Here is a 19,198-nt window from a genome sequence, read left to right as displayed (position 1 = left end):
TCCTCTTGCTAAGGCCTTTGGCTCCCAGATGGATTTATCGCACTGTTTTGTAGTCTCTTGGTCTCAAGCACAGGATTCCAGCTTCTAGGTGGATATGTTTCTATGTTATGTGGTTTTGTGGTCTGTTTGTGTTCTGTCTCCACACCAAATGTCTTGTTTTCTCTGGTGTTTCTCTGCCAACTGGAAATGTCATATTGTTCCTTGGCTCTGGTCTTGTCTTTTTGGTTCAGGATTTGCATGGTTCTTGTCTTTCTAGTTCATTTTGAAAAAGCAAGGTTTAGTTGTTATGGTTCAACGGCTGGTTTCCCCAATAACAGGGGCAGTCTTTAACGCTTCTTGGACTGGTTTCCCCTCTGTTGGGGCAGTCCAACACTAGCTGTTGCATTTTGAGATGATGGTTGATGCTTAACTTATCTGTGATCAGGTTTCTCTGTAACTTTTGTGTAATATATTAATAGATCATACTACTTAGAAAAAAAAAATATTATTCCCTTGGGTTCATAACCCCTTGGATGTTTTAGTATTAGTCCGTTGCATTTATTATTCTATTGGTTTTATAATATCAATCCCTTGGGTTTATTATTCCCTTAGGTTTATAATATCAATCATGGTCAACCATTGTCAATCATAGTCAACCATGGTCACCGATAGTTGAATGTTGCATTGTGACAAGGATTGTCTCACCATGAAAATAAATCATGTTTACTTTAGTGTTTCCAATATTTATATTAGGGTTTACCAATGTTGCATTTATAGTATTAGTCTCTTGAGTTTAATATTATTTCCTTGGGTTCATAATCCCTAGGGGTTTTAGTATTAATCCCTTGGGTTTATTATTAACTTGGGTTTATAATATTAGTCCATTTTTTTTAATATTATTCTGTGGGGTTCATTAACCCTTGGTTAATAATATTATAATATTATTATTATAATAATAATACAATATAATTTTTATTATAATAATAATAATAATAATTATTATTATTATTATTAATTGAATTGAGGCTCCTGTGATCGTATCAAATATTTGAGACATGTAATCACATCAAAATTCATTTGTCGACACGTTTAAGTGTGGTTCATTGTCATGATAATATAATATATTATTATAATAATAATATATATTATTATTATCCATTATTATTATCATTAATTAATATTACTAATATTATTATTATAAAATTAATATAATAATCATAAATATATAAATATATAAGAATATCATTGTTATTATTTACATGGTTATTAATATTTATAAATAGTTGGTCTTTAAAAAAATACACATAATAATTCCCTTATCACAATTCTAAATATTACTGGATCATAGTTGTTATTATGAGTTAATATTATTATTATAATAATAATATAATATTATTATTATGATAATAATATAATATTATTATAATAATAATTTTGTTATTATTATAATAATAATATAATAATAATTATATTATTATAATGATTATATAATATTATTATGATTAATATTATTATTATAATAATCATATAATAAATATATAAGAATATGGTTGTTATTATTTATATAGTTATTAATATTCATAAATAACTAGTGTTTAAAAATATATAGATAATAATTATTAATGTGGTTGATATAAGCCTATCCCCGTATATCAATCACATTGAAAAATGTGGTTGTATATGTTGGGTCCCCATAATACTAGTGATTACCCCATTACTATTGTAGTTATACCCCTTATTTATATTGTTGTGCCCCTATTACCCTCATATTGTTATTTCTGTGCCCCATAGAATCCCTCTATTGTTATTTTTGTGGCTATATATTATTATTGTTAGGTCGGCTGGATTATATTGTCACTCCTTAGACTCCTATATATAGAAAGGAGGTTTTGTCATTTGTATCATCCAAGAATTGTTCATTTATGTAATGTAAAGGAGGTTTCCCCCTCGAAGAGGCTGAATTCTAAGGCGTTGATCTTTCTTTTCTATCTTTTCTTGAGCTGGTTTCATAACATTTGGTATCAGAGCTTTGGATTCTAGGGTTTCGCTGCTCCAAACAGGTCATCGTGGCATTTTCGCTATAACTATTTTTCTGTGACGTTTCAGAAGTCACAAAAAAAACCCATTTGAGAAGAAATCGCGCTGAACCTTGGGTCCGAATTTCAGATCTTTTCGCGCAATATTTGCAGAGATATACTCTGAGGAAGTTGGTCTTTTTGCAGACTCCTGAATTACATTCAAAACAGGTGACCTAGGGAAAATCGTCATAGCTTTCTCTCTGGGGATCGGATTGAAATTTTGTGAGAAGGTACAGAAAGAGGACGGACTGTAGTTTCTTGTATATCTCTTTCAGAACCAAAGGTCGAAAATGGTACACGTGGCACTTCATACAAGTTCACTCTTCTGGAAAGGTCTATAATCAGGTCATCTTGGGAGATTGTGCATAACTCTTTCTTGGAGAATCCAATTTGGATCAGACTGGTGGCATTGGAAAGAGGACAAAGAGAGCTACTACAGGTAACAATTTCAGAACTAGATGATTGGAAAGTACAGAGATACATCAGAGGCAATATCAAGCTCCTACAAAGTGAAAAAAGGTGTGTAGATTTTTTTAAATTTTTGCTTAAGCTTGGTTTGAAAATTTATTTTGAAGGAATTCAAAGGGCATAGTAGAGCATTATTATCGGTAACTGATGCCCCGAGGAAAGAAAATGCAAACACCTAGTAAGGAACCTGAAAGCTCTAGCATGACTCATGAAGAAGAGGAAGAAATGCAACATGATATATCAAAATTACAAGACCAAGTGCAACAACTGTCCCTTGCACAAAAAGGAACAGAATCTAAGATGGATGGTTTAAAGAAAGATGTAGAAGCTAAGATGGATGGTTTAAAGAAAGGTGTAGAAGCTAAGATGGACTGTTTAAAGAAAGGCGTAGAAGCTAAGATGGATGGCATGGAAGCTAAGGTGAATGGCATGGACGCTAAAATTGATGGCATGGATGATAAGATGGAAGAATTGAAGATAAATATGAATAAGTTGCTACAAGAAATGGTCACTAAGGGTGAAAGAGTACTAAAGGAAACTCATGATGAGAACAAAAGAAATGTTAATCATGATTCCATAGACTCTAATATTGGATCAAAGACTCACCATGTTCCAAAAATCGATATGAGGAAGTTTGATGGCAAGGATCCCACCACATGGATATTACAGATGGAGCAATTCTTCGATCTCAATAATGTGCAAAACACACAAAAGGTACGTATGGAACTTTATATTTGGAACCAAATCAGTTTGTATGGTATCAATGGCTTTGTTCTCGTAAACAATTTATCACTTGGGCAATTTTTACGGAAGAATTGATAGCACATTATGAGGATACAAAAAGCAACACTTTTTTTAGCCAATTGATAAGTCTCAAACAAAAGGGTTCAATAATGGAGCACATTGAGGAGTTCCAAAAATTGAACATAAGGGTAAAAGATATTCCAGAGGAGCATAGGATTGATGTGTTCATAGGGTCTTTAAAGGATAATATCCAACATGATGTGCGCCTTTGGGAACCTGATTCATTAGAGAAGGCATTCAGGTTAGCAAGAAAAATGGAAAGCAAAATTATGGCAACTAGGAAGCATACCATTCACAACTATAAAGACGGAAGTGTTGTTGCCCATAGTCTTCCACAACCTACAAGGTTGACACCACAACAATTGGAAGAAAAAAGAGCAAAAGGGCTTTGTTACAATTGTGATAGCAAATACACAAAAGGTCATAAGTGTGCTGAGAAGAAATTATTCTACATAGATTGTGAAGAGGAAGAAGAAAAGGAGCAAGAAAGGTCAAAAGAAGAGGATATATTCCAGGAACAAAGCCTAGATGAAGAAAAAATAAATCTGACCATATCTTGTAATGCATTGGCGGGAATTACCACTCCTCAAACCATCAAGATAGAAGGACAAATCAAGAAGAAAAAGGTAATAGTGTTGATTGATTCAGGAAGCACCCACAATTTTATTCATTGTAGGGTAGCAAAAGAATTGAATTGCTTCCTATATCCAGCACCAGAGTGTCAAGTGATGATTGCAAATGGAGGAACAATAAATTGTTCTGGAAAGTGCCATAATATCAAGCTATCCATGGGAGAATATGTATTGACTAGCCCAATGCTTTCCATTCCAATGGGAGGTGCTGATGTTGTACTAGGAGTCCAATGGCTACAATCCTTGGGTACAATAGCTTTTAATTTTCAAGAACTTTTCATGAAATTTTCTGTGGAAGGAAAGGAAGTTGAATTAAGGGGTATTGCAGGGAAACCAGGAAAGATAATCAGCTCTAATGGCATGACAAAGCTTCTAAAAAAGGAGCAAAGAGGTGTAATTGCACAATTATGTTCGCTAGATGTTTCCACATTGGAATCATCTATTTCTCCAGATCTCCAAAAAGTCCTGGACAATCATTCCAAGGTATTTGAGACTCCCAAAGGTCTCCCACCTATGCGTGATCATGATCATGCTATTCATCTGATTCCAGGAAGTGTTCCTCCAAACATCAGGCCGTACAGATATCCATATGTCCAAAAAAGTGAAATTGAACGTATGGTTGCAGAAATGCTAGAGGCTGGTATAATTCAACCAAGTCAAAGTTCTTTCTCAGCTCCAGTAGTATTGGTGCACAAGAAGGATGGATCATGGCGCATGTGTCCAGATTATAGGGAGCTCAACAAGCTCACTATTAAAGATAAGTTCCCCATTCCTGTCATTGATGAATTACTGGATGATTTGCATGGATCAATTTACTTCACCAAGTTGGATCTTCGTTCGGGATATCATCAAATCAGAATGAAGATTGAAGACATTCCGAAAACGGCATTTAGAACTCATGAGGGTCATTATGAATTTTTGGTCATGCCTTTTGGCCTTACCAATGCACCTTCAACATTTCAAGGTTTGATGAATTCAATTTTCAAACCATTCCTTAGAAAATTTGTGTTAGTATTTTTTGATGATATACTAATCTACAGCAAGTCTTGGAAGGATCATGTTGAACATGTTGACAAGGTGCTACAACTATTGGAGGAGAAACAATTATATGCAAAAAGATCCAAATGTTTCTTTGGAGTCCAGGAGGTGGAATATTTGGGTCATATTGTATCTCATGAAGGAGTTAAGGTAGACCCTAGCAAAATTAAAGCCATTAAGGAATGGAAAATCCCCACATCCATAAAGCATCTGCGAGGATTTCTTGGGTTGACAGGGTATTATCGCAAGTTTGTTAAGAATTATGGGAGAATAGCAGCACCTCTAACAACATTATTGAAGAAAGATTCATTTTCATGGACTCCGGAAGCAACAAAGGCCTTTAACATCTTAAAGAGGCAATGTGCCAAGCACCGGTCTTAGCTACACCGGACTTCACAAAAACCTTTATTGTGGAATGTGATGCTTCAGGAAATGGAATTGGTGCTGTTCTAATGCAAGATGAAAGACCCATTGCTTTTGAAAGTCGTCCAATCAAGGGAAAGTTTTTAAGCAAAGCTATTTATGAGAAGGAAATGTTGGCAATACTCCATGCACTTAAGAAATGGCGACCCTACCTAATGGGAAGACACTTCAAGGTAAAAACGGATCATGATAGCCTTAAATACTTTTTAGAACAAAGATTATCCTCTGAAGAGCAACAAAAGTGGGTCACAAAGATGTTGGGTTATGACTTTGAAATCATCTACAAAAAAGGGAAGCAAAATGTGGTGGCAGATGCACTCTCAAGAAAGGATGAGGATGTGGAAGCATTGTTGTGTGCCATTTCTATTATCCAACCAGATTGGATAAACGAAGCAAAGGAGGAATGGAAGAATGACGAAGAAGTGTGGGCACTTATTCGAAAGCTACAACAAGATTCCAGTACTTCTGATACATTTAGCTGGCAAAATGATTCGTTATGGTACAAAGATCGCTTATACCTCTGTAAGAATTCCCAGCTAAAACAAAAGATTCTTATGGAATTGCACACTTCTCCCTTAGGAGGGCACTCAGGATTTTTAAAAACTTACCACAGGGTTAAGAAGGAATTTTTTTGGGATGGCCTTAAATCAGATATTCAAAAGTTTGTGGCGGAATGTTTGGTTTGCCAACAAAATAAAGTTGAAACAATTAAGACACTGGGTCTATTACAACCTTTATCCATTCCAAGCCAATGTTGGGAGGAGGTTTCAATGGATTTTATCACAGGTTTACCCAAGTCTGAGGGAAAGAGTGTCATCATGGTGGTAGTTGACAGACTTACCAAGTATGCACACTTTTGTGCATTATCACATCCATTTAAAGCCAGTACAGTTTCTACTGCATTTATGGAAACAGTTCAAAAGCTACATGGAAACCCAAAGATTATTGTAAGTGACAGAGATCCCATTTTCACTGGAAATTTTTGGACAGAATTATTTTCTTGTCTTGGTACTCAGTTAGCTCATAGCTCATCTTATCATCCTCAATCTGATGGGCAAACTGAGATAGTAAACAAATGTTTGGAAGGATATCTTCGTTGCTTTGTATCTGATAAACAGACACAATGGGTCAAATGGTTGCCTCTAGCTGAATGGTGGTATAACACTTCCTTCCATACAGCAACAAAAATGACCCCATTTATGGCACTTTATGGGTACCAACCACCATCAATCACATCATATTTAAGAGAAAATTCTAAGGTTCAGGCAGTGGAACATCACATCGAACATCAACAACAAGTCCTCCAACTCTTAAAGGATAACCTCGTGTTGGCACAAAATAGAATGAAACAACAGGCAGATCAACATCGCAGTGAAAGAAGTTTTGATGTAGGTGATTGGGTATTCCTACGGCTACAACCATATAAGCAAATGTCCCTAAAGCAAGCTAAGAAGGATAATAAATTATCACCAAAGTATTATGGTCCGTACAAGGTGTTGGAAAAGATTGGTACTATGGCATACAAATTGGAGCTTCCTGCAGCTTCTCGATTGCACCCAGTTTTCCATGTTTCATGTTTAAAGAAGGTTATAGGCGACAAGCTCCCAGTTCAAACAATATTGCCAGAACTTGACGAGAAAGGAAAAATTATATTGGAACCGGAAGCAGTCACAGAAACAAGAACTCGACAGCTACGAAATCGATCAATTTCAGAGTATCTTATCAAGTGGAAGAACTTATCCGCTGAAGATTCCACATGGGAGGATGAGAATTTTATGCAGAAGTATCCAGAACTGCTCAAGCGTTGAGGACAACACTTTTTTGAAGGAGAGGGGCATGTTGGGTCCCTATAATACTAGTGATTACCCCATTACTATTGTAGTTATACCCCTTATTTATATTGTTGTGCCCCTATTACCCCCATATTGTTATTTCTGTGCCCCATAGAATCCCTCTATTTTTATTTTTGTGGCTTTATATTATTATTGTTAGGTCGGCTGGATTATATTGTGACTCCTTAGACTCCTATATATAGAAAGGAGGTTTTGTCATTTGTATCATCCAAGAATTGTTCATTTATGTAATGTAAAGGAGGTTGCCCCCTCGAAGAGGCTGAATTCTAAGGCGTTGATCTTTCTTTTCTATCTTTTCTTGAGCTGGTTTCATAACAGTATACATGTTTCATATAGGCCTATCAACTTATATCAACCACATTGGTAAATGTGGTTGTGCTAGTTTAATTGTAACTAATTACTAAGTGTTTAAACAGACTAACAAAAAAATAACTCCGAAAAATAAAAACAAAAACAAAAACTAATTGACCAATATATATTAAGAATATATATTAAGTAAAGAATATAAGAATCCGAAAATAAAAACTAAATAAATGGTTAGATATATATATAATTGACGAGGGAGATGTAACACACATCGAGTAAAAATTGAGAAGGCAAATTATTTTCATAGGAGAAGTTTCGAGAAACAATAATAAACTCAATGGAAGTCTCACCCATATCATTCCATTATTTATGTCTCAGTGTCAATTTTCAAGGACTTGGTACGTACCAAAGTAGAGCTCAAACTCATTTCAATTCATTAAAATAACTTTACACAACAACAAGCTCTAGGTCTGACCTGTGTTGAATCAATGGGCTATACGCAAATCATTCTTCCTCCGGTATATCAATCATATGCTCGGAAGTTTGATAGACTGGAAAAGTCATCAGGTTTTGGAGGCTGGTTTATAGTCAAGTGTCTCTGAAATTGTTTGACTTTACTTTGCAGCTGAACATACCTATTTACTGGTATAGATTGGAGTAAAATCTTGAGATTTGGAAGTTCGGACACGGGAACCTGAACAGACAAACTTATCCAATTCAGCACATCGCTGAACGGAAGAGCATAGTCTTTTGAAATTACGACAGGTACACATTCACTGTATATTGCCTCCGAAATTCGTGGGCTCGCCACTTCGTATCCACTGGGGCACAGGCAATATCTAGTCTTCTTCATAAACATAAAATACGAAAAACCAATGGGGAGATATTCATGGACCTGTATATCATCGTCAGTCCCGTTTTTCTAATGCTTTGACAAAATGAGTCTCACAGATCCATGGTTTCCATAGCAAAGAATGCAAGCAAAGGCCTCTCTAGAGCACATGGACCACCCAGCAAGCGTGTCAAGCCAGTCATCCCACCTAGTCCCAATTTTACCTTTGGAAGTGTTACATCCTTTGTGGAATTGAATCCTTCTGCAGTGTTGGGATTGCAGAAAACACGAACTGACTTATTGTACAAGAATGGATTTCCCATAGATGCATAAGGGCCCTGCATATGCCCAATAGAAAACAAAAGTATTCAATGCAATCAGAATTTGTGGTACAACTATCTCTTCATCACATTACATAACAAACCTATGTTTTAAGGGGTTTTAAGCAAAGTTGATTAGAAATGTTAAAATTAAATTTGTTTGGGTTGTAAGATATTTTTACCTCTAAGGTTATTCAATTTTGTTTATATCATTTATATATTGTTTTATAAATTTCTAAATAATACACAAAATATTTTAAAAATTTAATTTAATAATGTGGGTTGAATTGAATTATGTTTATTAAATTTAGGTAATTTAACTACCCAATAATTTTTTCTTATTATTGATTGTTTGATAAAAATGTCTATTGAACTTAGATGCGTTAATAGTTCAACAAAAATGTTTTGTTCTATACATTCTTTTAGAATTTCTATAACATTTTCATTTTCAATGCATTAATGTATGAATTCATAATAAGAAGGGAGTATGTCCTGAAACAAAATTCTAGTGATAAAATCTCAATCCTATCCACATTAGTCTCGCACAACAAAGCCAAAGAAATGAGAAAGAAATTTAGAAGTAGAGATTGGTCCTCACGGACTTAATCTCATTACCATCTACGTATTCATAAATGCCCACCAAGCTAGCAGGGAGGGCTAATGCCTCCCTTATAAACTATCAACATCCACATTTAACTCATGTAGAATATGACGATAAGCGACATGCTTGAAGGAGCCCGCCACCACCCCAATCCCATTTATTAGTAAATCAAGGCCAATTATTGACACATTTGCTCTATGGTTTTCCCAATCTATTACGAATTTCAAATTTCCCATCACCTGAAACCTTGATAATCCTCTTTTTCTTGCCAATTCTAGTAAAAGCCAAGGGGAAAAGAATTTATCCTTTTTATTTTGTTCCTTTCCCAAAGTAATATCTTCCTCTGATGAAATGTGTGTGACTAAAATGTAATACAACCTCAACTCCATATCGTGGGGGGTGACCTTGGCATGCACCATTAAAGTAACCACTTGGATAATCAAAATCAACTTCAAGCAAGATTGGGATTCTTTGTTTGGAATGTTTTGGATCCGACTGATATTCAACTACCAACGCAAATACTTTTGTAGCACACCTCAGGAGGCATGAAACAAACCTGAAAAATAATTATGTCTCTCGACAGCCATATGCCAGCAATTAGTAAGTAGAGAAGCCTCGTGAGAATCTTGATGAACTTGTCGACTAGCCACATCCTAAATACATTGCTTACATAAGCATCATATCACATATATTTGGGCGGAAATTGTTCCCATATAATATTGGATACATGTAAATGTAATTGCATTTTACAACTAAGTGCAAGTAGGATTCCTTAGTAGATTTAGACAACGAGCATCTATTCATCCCAAACCACCCATGCTTTGGTAGAGAAAATCATGTGAGGAGCTTTCTGTTAAGAGCCAACAAAAGACTGATTTTGGCTTTTAATGGAACACTCACACCACATATAATTTTCCACCACCACACAATGTCTGCATTAAAACATTCCACAAATTCAACTTTTTAGCCTAGCTTGTTAGTGAAGTTTCTTGTATGAAGATTTCTGGACTGACACAGTTGGTTAGGGACCAAATCCCTAATGTAAAATACCTATTCCTGCTAGTTCACCCTCAAGCTCCAAAGATGCAATTGACTTCCACCCATTTAGTCCTCTTATTTCTGGGTGTTGTGCCTAAGCATTGACCGGATAGAAAAAGTTTTGTTGACCAAGTGCTTGGATCAACGGATCCAAGGGGGAGAAGTTGTTTCTAGCTACAAACTAAGGATCACGTCCAATTTTGACTTTCCTGCCATCACCTACACCCGAGGCTACCCATTTTCACAATAAAGGAACTGCCCCACTAGTTCATTAAATTTCATTTAAAATTTATTTATTTATTTTTAATCAAACATTATAACAAATAAAATATTTAAAAAATGCAATTTTTAGATTTTATAATCAACTTCAATCTAACATACTTGAAGACTTATATATATATATATATAATATTTTTAAATATAATTTTATTTACATGATAATAGTATATTTATAAGAAAGATTCCTTAAAATAAAAATTACAATTTCAATTTTAAGCACCCATACTAAAATTTAATAACTTCACCGTAATTTAAAATAATATTTTTTTTCCTTCGTATAAACTTGTTAGCCAGAACGTAAAAAGACCGATTACAATAAATTTGTGGTGTGCCCATTGGCCATCATTACTTTATAGAAATATTGGAAATACAATTGTGTTATAGCCTTCAAAAAGTGTATGTTTATTAAGAATATAAATGATTGATTTAATCATCATTCTAGAACGTTTATTTTACTATGATTATATCGTGATTTTACTTTTATATATATACTTGTTATGTTAAATTTTATAGATTATAAATGATGATATATCTCCTTCTTTAGCTTAGTTAATTATTAAAGGTACCTTTGTGATGTTGTTGTGGGGTCGCTGAATTAGATAGATGGTTGTAAAGTGTGTGAGAATCGCAAGGGAACTTTGGATTCTAAAACCCTATGCTAAATTCACAAAGTTTAAAATCGTAAATTGTTATCTTTATTTGACTTTGATAGAAATAATTAAAAAATGACTTAGTTATGTTCACTGAATTAGATGGGCTGGTTGCATAGAGTTTGAGAATGGTAAGAGATCTTGGAGTGTAAGAAACTCTATGTGACATCCAATTTTTAAAATGGCATTACTATCTTATTCCCATGATGCACTATACGACAGAGAAGGAACCATGTTGATGTTATATGGTTGGCGAAATGCAAGAGGCGCATAACTGGTTGAAAGCTGCGTGGGAGTTCATTAATGATTATTTTAAGAGCTGTCGATATCAAAACGTGGAATCCTGAACATCTCCCGAGGATATATAATGAGAAATGGCGATCTCCTGGGTATTCTGCATGGATTATGGCAAACCATTCGAACAGCAATATAAAAATCCAAATCAAGCGACAACCTTAAAACACTGCGCGTAAATAGTCTGCTACTAAGACTTTGTTATTTGACGATTTATTGCTCACCACTTTTTAAGGGAAACTCCTATTTCATAGATGATATAAAAGTAAATGTTGCCTGACATGTAAGGCAGATAGCTTTTGTTTTCTTTCTCGAGGTTGTTATCTCGATTCTCATGCTGTCATTGAGAAGGCGAAAGCTATCTGCCTTGCATGTTAACCAGTATTTACTTTGCTATGGTCTATGAAATAGGAATTGCTTTATTGAGATTCCCCATAGTAAATAGGAACACAATAACGCATCAACTAAATAGGAACACAATAACGCATCAACTTCAAAATGACGTAAATTAATGATACATTGCTAACCAATATGATTATGGGTGAACATTGACTTTATAGCATTGAGAAACGCAACACGTTTTTACCCATTATCACGGTTTCCCATTCCAAAATCTATATAAAATTATAATATGTAAATGAACGTAGAAAGACGCATCGCTCAACTCATATGTATCGAATTCATAACATTGAGAAAGGGGACACGCTTTTATCGCGTCTCACGTTCTTTCATTAATAAAATAGTTTGAAAATAATTTGAAGTCTATGCCCTATTACGATACTTAAACTTAACTAATATTTGCTACATGCGGACTTTATAGCATCAAGAAAGGCGAGAAGTTTTCATGCCGGATCACATTCTTCGAAAAAGATTTGAAGCCTCTTCGTGATTAAAATATTAAGTGAACTAATATTGCTAAACGACTTTAGGGCATTGAGAAACGCGATTTTTTTTATATTATGTTGAGTTTATGGACCATGCGAATTTTGGGAACAACTTGGGTACGGGGTTGGGAATGGTTATTTGGCGGTGGTAATATTATATAATAAAAAAATATAAAATATAAAAATAAATTTTTTTTAATTATATAATTTATATAATAATCAAATTTAATATTAATCAAAATATTTAAATTTTAAAATCAGTTTAAATTTGTAAATAATAAATATGTAGTTTTTAATAGAAATATATTTTTTCAAGTTCATTTTTTTCATATAGGTCTAGTTTTTTGAAATAATCTCGCTTTAAAATACAAAGGAACAATTTTACATATGTTTCTCTAGTTATTCTTAAGAGAAAATACAAAGCAACTTTAATATTTAAGCATTGACTGCCACATACAATATGCACACACGATCTTCTGAGATATATATACATAAAGAACAAAAGAAATACTCATGAGCATGACATCCCACATATCGCCCTTACGTCCACCTGTCACACACTTCGATAACCCATCAAAAGATTGCTCCAATTTCTCAATTAAGGATATCGGTGTTAAAGATGTCTTTGCCTTTCTTCTTGCAAAGGTTTCAACATAGGCTCATGTTTTGTGAGTAGTTCAACATATTTCTCTATAGGCTTTGTATTCCCCAACCTCAAGGAACGTCGGAACTCCAAAAAGAACATTCTTCAAAGCTCTTGGAACTTTCCCAAGCTCCCATTACAGCTCTCACTGAAATGGTAATGTTCCCATACAGTTTCAAAGCTCCGAGGAGCGCGGTAACTATTGGAACAGGTTTCCAACCTCTCGGTAGCGATTCTTGTGTAACAGAGCTTTTGTACCAAATCATCTTCTTTCAGAAATAAAAAACATAAGAGTGAAAGATAATTGAAATCTATGTATAATTCTAAAACTAATATTACTAAGTCTTAACTTCTTGGACTCTTTTATAAATGAAGAAGGTTGTATAGCTAGCTAGCGTTGCTTAGTTTAATTATTGAACTTTGAAAGGTATGAACCAACTGCCACATTTAAACAAGGGCTACATTGTAGATACTCTCACTTAGTTTAAATATAGTTAAATTAAAGTAAAAAATAAAACTTTCATTGGGGCTAATTGGGAAAGATATAATCATAATAATGAGAAAAGTACAATGTGCGTTGAGTTTGATTGTATTAACTTTCAATTAATCATCTTTGTTAAGTTAGTTTTTTCATAGCTAATACTCTTGTGACCAAATCATTTTACAAAATCACAAAGTTTTTCAAATTAGAACAATCATAATATAAAATTATGATGTTGTTAAATTGAAACATTTTCATACTTGTATTTAATGTGGTAAAACCAAATATCTTGCAAACTCACAAAAGTATCTAAGTTGGAACATCAACTGTTAGTTATACATCAAATATTAATTATAATGTACTCGTTAAATCATTTTCCATATTTATTTATAATTTAATTTATATAATTAAAAGATTAATAAAACTTGAATCAATAATTTCTTAAAAGACTTAATCAATAATTGTTTTCAACAATAATTGTTTAAAAATATTGAATCAAAATAGCTATTTTTCCTGTAAATTTCAAACAATAAAAGTTAATTATACACTCATTAATTGTATAGTTTACTTTAATGATAATAAAATTTATTTTTATTTAAAAAAATAAATATTAAATAATACCGCAATATATCTAAGGAAAATTAATGTAATAATATGGAGTCTACTTATTTTATAGTTTTCTTTTTAGGTTTTTATTATATATTTATGTAAAAGTAAGCAAAGGTTTTTAACTTTATAATTTGGTGTACACTGATAATTAAAATTAGATTTACATGAATTACAAATATTTTGTATTTTTTTTGTGAAATTTTTCTTTTTATCTATCGTTACATTATGGTTTTCTATTTAAAGGCAAAGTTTTTTCTTACTTAAATAGGAAAAACACAAGAGCCCTCTTAGTGGTGAGACATAAGGATAAACAATCACTAATGGATCTTATTAAGATTTCCATGGGTGCTTTAAGAATAAAATCATACTTGATTCTTAATTAATATACTTCAATAAAAAAATGCACTCAATTGAGATGTTTAGAGAATCAACCATAATTGAAGTAATATGCATACATTGAATTAAGGTATTTTGAGAATCAAAGTAGGTAAATTAATGCATTTAAAACATGCATGTACCCAATCAGGGTACTTAGGAAATCGATCCAAGGCCATACATATATAGGGAGACCACATGTTGGGGGAGGTGTATGTTAATCACGTTGGCCTCTAAGGCACACTCCATGTTTTTGTTTAGCTTTGTTGGACCCATGTTCTAACATAACATGGAGCTTTTGAATTCATGTGGAATCTTTTGGATTTTGTTCCCCCATGGGCCACTAAATCTCCTTGGTTAATTATTGTTCATGGTTGGATTGTTAATGAAAATGGTTGTTTAAGTGAAATCTTGTTCTAGGGTCACACTTTACTTATGTGTCTAAGTTGGCATAGGGTTATGTGTCATATACACGGAGTTATCGGACTTGCAAGATAAGCATACCTTGTAATGGGGACAATCAAGGCCTTTGGGTCATACTTCCTTGTTTGAAATGATAAGGGGGCTTAAAATGCAGTCTATTATTGAGATAAAGTTTCCCAAAGTACTTTTATCTTGGTGCTTCCATATATATGGAAGAAGGATTTCTTCCATCTTATAGCTTAGCTTATGCATACTTTATAGTGGGGTTAATGCGAATGTTACTTAATCTATGCTCAACCTAAATTGTCATATCTTTCTTTGTATATGCTTAATTATAAGAGTGATGATTTTATGATTTAAAACAAAGTTAAGTGTGTTTTTGAAAATATATTATTATTATTATCATTGAAATTTGATAATTTAGTAAATTAAAAATTTAAATAATTTAAAAATTAATTTAATTTTTAAAATATTTAAATTAATTTGAAATTATTAAAAAAATAAAAACAAACTTTTATGTAAAAAAAAAAATATTAATCAAATTCAACCTATTTAAAAAAAAATTTACCAAAATAGTTTCTTCCATTTTAAAATCATATATATATATATATATATATATATATATATATAAATATTATGCAATATGGTCAATGCAAAATACGTCATAAATTAATTAATTAAAGTAAAATATAAGAAGTTTAACTAAAACATTAACTAATGTATTTATATATATCATGATACTTTAGTATATCAATTATTTTATAGATTTTCAATAAATCGTGACTATTTTATAGCTTTTTTATATATAATGATAATTTAATATATCATTTATTTTGCTAATTTAAATTTAATAAAAAATTATAAATATTAATGTAAAAGAGACTATATCATGATAATTTATTGTATCATTTATTTTTCTAATTTAAATTTAATAGACATTATAAAAATTAATGTAAAGGAAACTATAGTAGTGAGTCCAACATCTTAACCCAAAATGAAACATAAATGTGATATAAATTAAATATAAAAGTGAAAAGTGAACATTAATGACAAGAAAGGAATATCTACATCCTCAAATCTAATGAATTGTTTAGCTTCTTATAAAAGCATAAAGTAGCTTGTTATAAAAACATAAAGCTAACCACGGTTTGGACAAATATATATTGTGAATGTAAAATTAAAATTATATACTTATTAAATGAGAGATCTCCATAGATATATTAGGAAAGAACAATAACTTAACAACAAAGTTATTGCTTAGCAACCACTGTATTACCATACATCATAGATATTATATGATTATAGAATCTGATTTGAAGACCATCCTTTTTAACTTTGTATACCAGCGTGTATTCCGCAACATTTACTTCAGTAATGTACAAATATTTGTGTTTTCACATATATATACCTTGTCGTATTGTACATTATTTTGTGTTTTCACCTAAATTCTATTGATATAGAATCTGATTTAAAGATTATCCTTGTTTTTAGTTTGTTGACATTACATAGAGTGCATGGAAGATAGCATACAGAAATTAGAAAGAGAAAGTAATTGTAAATAAAAATAGAAAGTTGAGATATGAATTGTATTAAAAAAGAATGTAATTATATTTTATATTTATAAATATGATAAAAAAATTATAATACATTTGTATATGGAAAAATAAGTATTTTAAACTAAAACTAGTACTTTGATGGAATTGAACAGTTTGGTTCAACATAAATGTATAAAAATAATAGATCTCATAAATGTGTCAACACAGGATCAAAATCTCGATCAACAATGAGAGCAACTAAAAAGAGTACTTTACAATGGGAGCAACTAAAAGTAATATTCTTGATGGAATGGAACAGTTTGGTTCAACATAAATCTATAAAAATAATAGATCTCATAATATAAATCTATAAAAATAATAGATCTCATAAATGTGCCAACACAGGATCATAAATCTATAAAAATAATAGATCTCATAAATGTGCCAACACAGGATCAAAATATCGATAAGCAACTTTTCAAAAAAAACTTTAATAATATATTTGAAAAAACAAAGTATTCCATATAGCAAAAAATACCTTTATGTAACCATTCATAAAACCACATCAAAAATCATAACAATAATATTTTTATGTGGTTAAAACGTGCGGAAAAAACTCAATAATCCTAGTCAACATGGTTATTTGAGACGATGTTATTAATGCAAGAGAAAATTTATAAATAAAATAAATTGCTCTATGTTCTCCTTTAATATTAAAAGAGATTATGAACTAATAAAATATTAAGCCATAAATCAATATTCAATAATATAATAGAAAATATAAGTCGTTGAATAATTCTATATGTAAAACATAATGGTACTATTTAATTACGATGTAACTAACTTATATCTAATTAGAATGTAACTAACTCATATACAAGAACAAGAACGACACTTTTACTTAAGAACATATTAAGTTAATTTAATTTCAACTAATTACTAACTCTTTAAGTAGGCTAACAAAAAGATAGCTCGAAAAATATAAGTAAAAACTCATTGACCAATATGAATATTGAGAAAATAATTATAAGAAAAGAATATAAGAATTCGAAAATAAAAACTAAATAAATGATTATATATATAAAATTGGATAGGGAGAAGTCACACATCATGTAAAAATAGAGAATGAAAATTATTTTGATAGGAGAAGCTTCGAGAAACAATAATAAACTCAATCAAAGTCTCACCCATATCATTCCATTATTTATGTATCAGCGTCAATTTTCAAGGACTTGGTACGAACCAAAGTAGAACTCAAATTCATTTCAATCCATTAAAATAACTTTACACAACAACAAGCTCTAGGTCTGACCTGTGTTGAATCAATGGGCTATACGAAAATCATTCTTCCTCCGGGATATCACTCATATGCTTAGAAGTTTGATAGACTGGAAAAAGTCATCAGATTTTGGAGGCTGGTTTATAGTAAAGTATCTCTGAAATTGTTTGACTTTACTTTGCAGCTGAACATACCTATTTGCTGGTATAGATTGGAGTAAGATCTTGAGATTTGGAAATTCGGACACGGGAACCTGAACAGACAAACTTGTCCAATTCAGCACATCGCTGAACGCAAATGCAGTCTTTTGAAATTACGACAGGCACAAATTCACTGTATATTGCCTCCAAAATTCGTGGGCTGGCCACTTCGTATCCACTGGGGCACAGGCACTATCTGCTCTTCTTCATAAACCTAAAATATGAAAAACCGTTGGGGAGATATTCATGGACCTGTATATCATCATCAGTCCCATTTTTCGAATGCTTTAACAAAATGGGTCTCACAGATCCATGGTTTCGACAGCAAAGAATGCAAGGAAAGGCCTCTCTAGACCAGATGGACCACCCAGCAAGCCAGTCATCGCACCTAGTCCCAATTTCACCTCCGGAAGTGTTACATATTTTGTGGAATTGAATCCTTCTGGAGTGTTGGCATTGCACAAAACACGAATGAATTATTGTACAAGAATGAATTTCCCATAGATGCACAAGGGCCCTGCATATGCCCAAAAGAACACAAAAGTATTCAATTCAATCAGAATTTGTGGTACAACTATCTCTTCATCAACGTATTCAATGCAATCAGAATTTGTGGTACAACTATCTCTTCATCAACATCACATAGCAAACATATGTTTTGAGGAGTTTTAAGCAAACTTTATTAGAAATATTAAATTAAATTTGGTTGAGTTGTATTCAATTTTGTTTATATCATTTATATATTGTTTTATAAATTTTTAAATAATACACAAAATATTTTGAAAATTTAATTTAATTAATGTGGGCTGAATTGAATTATGTTTATTAGATTTAGGTAATTTAACTACACAATATTTTTTCCTATTATTCATTGTTTGATAAAAATGTCTATTGAACTTAGATGCGTTAATAGTTCAACACAAATATTTTGTTCTATGCACTCGTTTAGAATTTCCATAATATTTCCATTTTCTATGCATTAATGTATGAATTCATAATAGAAAGGCAATATGTCTTAAAACAAAATTCTGGTGACAAAATCCCAATCTATCCACATTGTGTAGTTTCGCACAACAAAGCCAAAAAACTGAGAATGAAATTTAGAAGTAGAGATTGGACTTCAGGGACTTAATCTCAATACCATCTACATATTCATAAATGCCCACCAAGCTAG

General features: G+C 32.1%; 1 pseudogene; it reads right to left on the bottom strand.

The window, feature by feature from the left end:
* Window positions 1–8,104: 8,104 nt before the first annotated feature.
* LOC149151655 (putative glycosyltransferase At5g25310 pseudogene) overlaps window positions 8,105–19,198 on the bottom strand; it is a 30,568-nt pseudogene continuing 19,474 nt past the window's right edge.

The sequence above is a fragment of the Pinus tabuliformis genome, chromosome 9 (assembly GCF_031772625.1).
Source record: "Pinus tabuliformis cultivar Carrire ecotype Pingquan chromosome 9, CPIR1, whole genome shotgun sequence".
Lineage (NCBI taxonomy): Eukaryota > Viridiplantae > Streptophyta > Pinopsida > Pinales > Pinaceae > Pinus > Pinus tabuliformis.
The sequence above is the reverse complement of the archived record's forward strand: the minus strand, read 5'-3'. Positions and strand labels throughout refer to the sequence as shown.